Source organism: Mustela erminea, chromosome 7, assembly GCF_009829155.1.
Source record: "Mustela erminea isolate mMusErm1 chromosome 7, mMusErm1.Pri, whole genome shotgun sequence".
NCBI lineage: Eukaryota > Metazoa > Chordata > Mammalia > Carnivora > Mustelidae > Mustela > Mustela erminea.
In genome coordinates, this window is record NC_045620.1 from 77,162,204 (window position 1) to 77,171,297 (window position 9,094).

General features: G+C 34.8%; 1 pseudogene; it reads right to left on the bottom strand.

Annotated features, from left to right (window-relative positions):
- Positions 1-5,330: 5,330 nt before the first annotated feature.
- Positions 5,331-8,880, bottom strand: LOC116596373 (annotated as a pseudogene).
- Positions 8,881-9,094: the final 214 nt, after the last annotated feature.

Below are 9,094 nucleotides of genomic sequence, written 5' to 3' on the forward strand. Positions count from 1 at the left end.
AAGGAGATAGGATAAACAAGCAAATTTATGTTTGTACATTCCCAGTTTCCCCTAATGTACATAGGCTGATCTTCATTACTAGGAAAAAAAGCAAGACTATTCTCACTATAAAAACCAGAATCCATGTTCTACTGAGAACCACAATGGATATGATTCTTGCCTTCACCTTCAAAGATCAATTTAAGCATATTCATCTTCTTATGTCTCCTCTTGGAATTTTTTCTTTCTACTATTCCCTTTCTTATGACTTTTACTGAGTCAAGTGGGAGTTATTCTGCCAAATCAGGCAGATTTCTCTAGGTCTCAACATTGACTTATTTTTCCTCTCACCCCATGGACATTCTCATCAAGCTAATGCTTCTACCTAAAGTTATACAATGTTGCACCTTTCTTCATTTAAAAGGGTCTGAGCTCACAAAAAAAGTCTTTAAAAGGTTATAAAATTAACAAGTACGTTACTAAGTTAATTTTAGAATGTAATATAATGATCTTAGGAATTCAAGACTTATGAGGCATTTGCCCTCAGGTCTACAAAAAGCTAAAAATTTATTTCTAGAAAGACTACATGGCTTATAGTTAACAAATAATTTCAAATTATGCCTTTACAGAATGAGAAAAGTATACCGAAACTTATATTCCCAACAGCTTTATAGTACTGAAAAAAATCAATCTATAGAAAAGATTCCTGAAACTTTTATTTAGCAGCTATTTAAACTTCCTTATAGTGGATTTATTACTACTGAATTAACTTGCACGTTTGAGATTCAAACTATACTGTACTAGAGAATAGACAGTTTAAAAAAAAGCCCTTCTATATAATTCAAGCTCAAATGTATTGAATACTCAAATGTGAGCCCTTAAATTACAAATACAGTCATAGTGGTATATTATTTTAGCACTTCAATCATGATTGTGAAATTTACATTCAGTTGTACCTAGACAGAATTCTGCAGGATTCTATACAAACCTTGATGAAACTACTTACAAATCAGTCAATATCACAGCAGCTTATGTTGGTAACAATTGAAACGAAGCCTAGGATCTCAGACTCATAGCATAGTATAGAAAGGCACTAGAAAACGTGTTAAATAAAAACAAGTAATTCACATTCTCCTCCTGTATGAGAGTCCTTGTTCATGCATACCTGAGTGTCACTATCCCTGACCACTCATGGCACAATTTAAAAATAATGACTTGGTGTCATGGCTAGGTCTATAAGGGCTAATTCAGTTTTAAGTAATGATGTAATGTGTGATCTAGAATAAACGTCAATGGCATTTTTTTCCAATATTTGCTTTGGTGAGAAAATAAGGCATCTCTCTCTGAAATTCTGAGGCCATAAAGAAGACCAATGTTAACCAACAATAAACATATCATTTTTGTAGTCACCTCAGAAAATATTGGCAAAGCAAGTATAAAAGCCTCATGAAAGCTTAAAATAGGGTATAGTATATGGAAAATCATCTTATATGGATAGACCAAGACTAGAGATATCTGAGCAGGTAGAAAAGCTACTTTTTATTACTATGCTCTAGTGACATTCAGTGAAACACTGGGACTGAGATTCAACTGTATTCAAGACCACGCAGAGAATCCATTGGTACTCTTTGTGTTTTGAATTTTACCTCAGAAAGTGGAAAAAAAAAAAGAAATTGATAAGTTACCAGATGTAAAGATAACAAAGGACTCAAACCTAAGTAGTTGATTGACTGACAAGTTTCATCTGTCTGTTACTTTTTTATTTCTTCTTTTAGGAACTAAATGGTTGTTGTATCATGATTTCTGTAAACTAAAACTATGTACAGATTAAGTAGAAGATTAAAATTTATAGGGACTGGAGAGGTGTACATTTGGAATAAGAAGAGACATATTTGCTACATTCTAAGATATATTTTAATGCTTATTCATTTGCTTATTCTCTGAATGACCATTTATTGAACACCTGTTACATATCTCTTTTAAGTTCTGAAGCTACAGCAGGGAACCAAACACACAAAAGTAGGTGTTCTCTTGGAGCTTACATTCTGGTTGGGGACTATATCCAACTCTACTTGAATCTGGATGTCCACTAGGCTTACCAAACTTGAAAAATCCAAGTAATTCTCAATCTTCCTCTCCTTCAAATATATTTCTCCTCCAGTCTTTCCTAGCTCAGTAAGTGTCATCTCTATTTACCCTCTTGCTTATGCCAAAAACTTGAGAGTTACTCCTTTTCCCTCCTTCCTTCATTCTTCCCATACAATCTGTTATCAAATGCTGTTGGCTCTACCTTCCAAATCTTTTCAACACCTGCTACAGACCTGGTCCATTGTTTTTCAACTATACTGATATAATACATTTTCTAACTTTCCTGCTTTGGAAGCAGGGGTGGGGGAGGAGAGAGAGAGAGAATATAAAATAAAACAAATAAAAAACTACTCCTAGTTGGTCACTCAAGAGAATTAGGAATTAAGTTGCTGTTGATAGGGATATATCTATATATCTATATATCTATATCTGTCTATCTATATATATATATCACTTGTATATGTCATTTAATAAGTTTGAGTTTGTAATTATAAAATATATTAACAATTATAAATATAATTAAATTGAAATGTAGTCACTAAACGTAAAATTTAGAAAGTGATTTTCCTATCCACAGTCATTGGAAAATTCTTTTTTTTTTCTTTTAATCTTTATTTATTTTTTAAATTTCTTTTCAGTGTTCCACAATTCATTGTTTATGCACCACACCCAGTGCTCCATGCAATATGTGCTTTCCATAATACCCACCACCAGGCTCACCCAACCTCCCACCCCCAGCCCATCCAAACCCTCAGATTGTTTTTCAGAGTCCATAGTCTCTCATGGTTCATCTTCCTGTCCAATTTCCCCGATCTCCCTTCTCCTCTCCATCTCCCCATGTCCTCTGTGTTATTTCTTATGCTCCACAAATAAGTGAAACCATACAATAATTGACTCTCTCTGAAAATTCTTAAAATAGAGACAACCTGGTAGCAAAGAACATTCTCATTGCCCACATTGTGGTCTCAATATATAATTTTCATACAAAACAAACCAAGGCTCCTTGAAAGAAATGGAAGGAAACATTCAAAGTCTACATGGAAACATTTTAGCTTGGATAGCAAAAAATATCTCAAATACACTGTGAGGGTCATGTTAAAGGACTTAGTAGTAATTGAAGAGTCTTACACTCAGTGACGATAAGAAAATTTAAGCATTGAAAGCAAGATAATTTGAACATCTAAGAAACGTTTAAATATATGAGTTTATCATGATACTAAAAAATATTAATTACTCATTATTATCTTCAATGCTGGTAAATAGACTCATTATGCTGTGAAACAAATGTAAAAAATTAAACATGTACCCCACTGTTTTCTACAATAACTGTTCTTTTGGATAATCACACAGCAGATGAGAAGTTTACTTTTAAGGGAAAACTTCAAATAACAAAATAATGCAATAGATAGAATTATAATATCATTTTATATACTCAAATATATTAATCTAGCTACTGATCAACAACTATTGTTAAGATCAGAAAACAAGACAAACACATATCATGCACCTCAATTGAGACCTCTATCTATGAAACAGTATTACTAAAAAATTGCTAAAAAATTGATAAATGTGAATCCTATCACACCTCCAGTTCTAATCTACAGAAAAATACACAAGAACATTAGCTCACAAACTCTGGAATTTCCCAGGTGAAATTGAAACTGGCCTCATACACAGAGGTCAAGTAGAGACCAAAGAAAGAGGCAAACCATTTCAGATTGGTAGGTGGCAGGTTTATGAGACTGACCGGCTACCTACTGCGCTAACGAGGCAACTAGGTGGCAGGTTTAATAAGCAAGAAAACTTACGATATTTGTCTTGGGTGGCCACCAGATGAGTAGATCTCCACACCTGTCCACCAGAATCTTAAAAGTTGTGCAGAGGCCTTAACTGGGCTCAGTCATGTATACCCTCTAGATGATCTCAATAACACATTACTTTCTTTCAAGGCTAAGCCGTTGAAAATGGTTCTCACTATTGGAATGGAGGGTAGAACTACATTACAAGGGCAAGGAGCCTCTGAGTGCCCAGGTCCAACTTGAATGTCAACTGGCAGTCATGTTCTCTCCATGATCTCTACTGAAAAAGAGAGAAGAACATGTTAAAAGATACATGAGGGATGCAATCAGCAAAGAACCAACTGTAGGAAACTACTGGACAAAGGATCTTAGTTCTAATTCAATAAATAAGTTGCAAGTAATTAAAAAAAAGAGAGAGAGATGACAGAAGACTTATATGCTAAAAGGGAATTAAGGGATATTTGAGCTAATTACAATGTTTGGCACTTAGCTGATTCCTGATTTTTTTTAAAAAAATTGTAAAAACAATTGTGGCATTTGTGAGAAAATTGGTAAAATTTAAACAATGATTGGATCTTTTCCAATCTATTCCAATATTAGGAAATTTTCCAATATTAGGAATTTATTATTTGGAATAATTTGTAATAAATTATTATTCCAAAAATTTAGAAATTTTTGGAATAATAATGAAAACATGGTATCTTAAAAAAAGGACTATATATTCAAAGAAACATACTGAGGATTTACAGATGAAATAATACAACATCTTAGATTTCCTCAGAAATGGCTTAAAAAGAGGAGATAGGTAGGAGTGTAAATAACACAAGATGTGCCAGGTGTTGGTAATTGTTGATGATGGGTAATGGTGAAGGATTTTATTATGCTTTTCTTTCTATTTCTAGATATAGCTGAGTTTTTCTACAATAAACTAAAAATAAATGGAAAAATATATTAACATGATATAAAATATTCAAGTAAAGTTTTTGAGGCAAGAAAATCCAACTGTGTTCCTTTAGTTGTCAGGTCATTTGCTAAATGTTTTGAATCATTTTAAATCAGACAAAATGTTATACTGGAGGTTTCATGCTTTTAGCACATATTCTGTTGGTAGAGAGGTTTTCACAGGAGCCAAATTTACTTTGTTGGGGGTAAAAACTTCTATATGTCAGTACTTTTAATGTTGTGTACATCAAATTATAGTAAAAAGACAACTAAGGGGGGCGCCGGGTGCTCAGCAGGTTAAGGCCTCTGCCTTCGGCTCAGGTCATGATCCCAGGGTCCTGGAATCGAGCCCCACATCAGGTTCTCTGCTCAGCGGGGAGCCTGCTTCCCCACCACCCCCCCGCTTGTCTCTCTGCCTACTTGTGATCTCTGTCTATCAAATAAATAAATAAAATCTTTAAAAAAAAAAAACAACTATGAATAAGATGCAACTCTTCTATTTTCAGGAATGATACAACTGCATTATAGTAAACCAGGTTTATGTTCTACCATCATGTGGGGTTCTCCCATTCCTTCATTTTGTTATGGGTCATTCAAAATATCTTAAAAAATCAGTCATTTAATCATTACTACTCAAAATATCCAGTGAGAGATCTGAGCTAGGAAAAACTGGAAGATACTGAATATACTGCATTGCCTTGAATCCATTTGTAACTTGTAATTTTCATAAAGCACATATACCCTGGGTGTGCCTTAATGTGGATAAATTCATTTCATTTTGGTTGAGCTGTATTTTTGTCAACTAGGGCTGCCATAACAAAACAGACACCACAGACTGGGTGCCTTAAACAACAGAAATTTATTCTTCCACAGTGCAAAAGCATGTGGAAGTCCAAAATCAAAATATTGGCAGGGTTGGTTTCTCCCAAGGTCTCTGTCCTTGGCTCACAGACAGCTGCCTTCTCTCTGTGTCCTCACATGGCCTTTGCACATGCAAATCTCTGGTGTTTCTTCTGCTTCTTATGAGGACATTGATGAAATTATGGTCCCACCCTTATGACCTCATTTCACATTAATCACCTCAATAAAGGCCCTATCTCCAAATGCTGTCACATTGAGAATTAGGGCTTTAATATATGAATTTAGGGGGTACAATTCAGTACCTAACAATCTGCAAAGTGTTGTAGTTTTTTCCCCCTGATAATTCAAGAGAATGACTGGGGAAAATTAATTTTTCACATAAGAAAAGTCTTTCCAAAGAAAATCATGACTTTCAAAAGGTCCACTCATTGTAAGTTTAGTAACTGGAATACTGTCATTTAGCTGGGATCCAAGCCCTCTGGTATCTGTCTCAGCCTGTCCACACACAGCCCCTCAGCCCTCAGACATCAGCCACCACTCACTTCTAATTCTAGAGGTTGACCCCTTCCACATCTGCTGGTAAATGTTTTAAAATGTTTTAAAATGTGCACAGATTTGTGGCCCAAATTTTTGAAATTTACAGATGGCAAATACACATATGAAAAGACGCTTCACACGATATGTCATTAGAGAAATGCAAATTAAAACAACAACAAGATACCACTATACACTTGTCAGAGTGGCTAAACTCCAGAGCAGACAACACCAAATGCTGATGAAGTGTGAAGCATCAGGAATTCTCATCAGGTGGGAATGCAAAATGATAGAGTCATTTTGAAACACAGTTTGGAGGTTTCCCACAAAACTAAACATAGCCTCTTACCATATGATCCAGCAATCATGTTCCTTGGTATCTACCCAAAGAGCTGAAAATGTATATCCACACCAAAACCTGCACATGTGTGTTTACAGCAGCTTTGTTCATAATTGTCAAAACCTGGAAACAACCACGATGTCCATCAGTAGGCGAATGGATAAACTGTGGTGAATCCCGGTAATGGAGTGTTATTTAGTGATAATAAGAAATGAGCCAGCAAGCTATTAAAAGACATAAAGGTAACTTAAATGCACATTATTCAGTGAAAGAAGCCAGTCAGAAAAGGTTAATTATTGTATGAGTCCAACTATATAACATTCAGGAAAGACAAAACCATGAAACAGTAAAAATATCAGTAGTTGCCACAACTTAGAGGAATGAATAGGTGAAGTACAGAGAAATTTTTAAGGCTTTGAAAATACTTGTGTATGATACCATAATAATGGATATGTGTTATTATATACTTGGCAAAACCTACAGAATATAAAACACCAAGAATGAATCCTAATCTAAACTATGGGCTTAGGGCAATTATAAGATGTTAATGTGGGTTCATCAGTTATAAGAAAAGTATCATTCTGCTGAAGGATGCTAACGCGGTAAGCTATGCTTGTGTGGAGACAAGCTATATGGGAATTCTCCATACCGTCTGCTTAATTTTGCTATGTACCTAAATCTGTTCCTAAAAATAAAATATGTTTTAAAATAACAATAATAAAATTTAAAAAAAAAAAGAAAAATTTTAATCCTATCTTTCGCATACTGTGTGATTGTAAGCAAGCTCGTTAATATCTTTGTCCAGGAGTCCCTGGCTGGCTCAGTCAGTTAAGCATCTGCCTTTGGCTCAGGTCATGATTTTGGGGTCCTGGAATCAATCCCTGCGTGCCCTGAGTCAGGCGCCTTCCTTCTCCTTCTTCTTCCACCTCTCCCCCTCTGTTCATGCGCTCTTTCTCTTGTTCTCTCTTTCTCTATCTCAAATAAATAAGTAAAATCTTAAAAAAAAAGAAAAAAGCCTTTGTAGTCCACTATACTTACTTATAAAATGCAGCAATAAAGGCACAGCCTCTTGGAATTATTGCACATAAGTAAAAATGAAAAAAAGAATGATTTTACAGAATAGTTTCAAATACTGACTTATACTAAATTGGATGAGAGGCTTTCAGCTCAGACACTAAGGAAAAACAAATATTGCAGGACGCCTGGGTGGCTCAGTTGGTTAAGCGACTGCCTTCAGCTCAGGTCATGATCCTGGAGTCGTGGGATTGAGTCCCTTATCAGACTCCCTGCTCGGCACTTCTCATGCTCTCTCTCTCTCATTCTCTCTCTCTCAAATAAATAAATAAAATATTAAAAAAAGCAAATATTGCATATAGGAGGCCATTAATTCCTATATACTGCTTCTCTAAGGGGAATCATAGAAATGCTTATTTCAATTAATTATTTTATACATTCCTTAGATCTATGTTTATTTAAGTTTGCTCAATTTAAGAAAAAAAATTACTGCTTTGATGAGACAATATATACTCATGATACAAACTTAACTAGACCATCTATGGTGAAAAGAAATTCTTCCTCCCTCCTTCATCTAAGTTCTATCCCTAGTAGTAACTACTGTTACCAGTTTTGTATGTTTATGAAATGTTTAGTGCTTGATTCTGGGAGTATTATCAGTCACATTAAAAAATCAGTATTGTACAGATACTAACCAGTTAGAATAGATTTGGCCTTAACACTGCACTAAGCATCATGGATTCTCCCAGGTATTAACTGGCCAAAGGTCTGTAGGTAGGTAAGTGATGTCAGAATAGAAACCAAACAGTCATTACCCAAACTCTGCACTAGGTGTGTATTCGTTAAAGGGAGAGCAAAAAAGGAAGTAGTGAAGGTATATGGTATCTATTTCAGATTTTCCAGAGCAAAATTTTTTTGTATTGCAGATATCATACTTAACTATAAGGTACATACATATAGTACTTAAAGAGCTACCCAGAACCACAGCTAGGATTTTGCCCATATCTATGTAATCATGATTCTAAAATCAAAGGTTTTAAAATTGACTAATTAACCTTATTATTGCTGATTCCCTGAGTAAAGATTTCACTTATTCTCTTGCCTAAAATTAATATTTTCTAAGCTCTAAGAATTTTTACTTTAATTTTCTTTGTTCTGTATACCTGTCTTCCTCTCTTGCCCCCTCCCTACCTTCCTAAGAACTGTCATTTTCAAGGATATCAGGATGAAACTTGCTGTACAATCACATTTTTCACTTTTTCTAACTTCAGAAATGTAGCAGTCAATGAGAATTTTGGACAGTTTTTCTTTAATTTCGATCATCTATATGACTCATTCTGCCTTCTCAGGCCCTTTCAAGAACAGGCTCAGAAGTAAGGCTCTTTAGGTCTGATGTATTTCAAGTCTCATATAATGCAGCGTTCACTTTCAAGTATATTCATTCAAAGTTTTCTCTTTCTATACCTCAAAGTCAAGAGAGGTATTTCTATAAAAGAATTTCCCAAACTACTGCTTCTAATTCCATATGAATGCAATG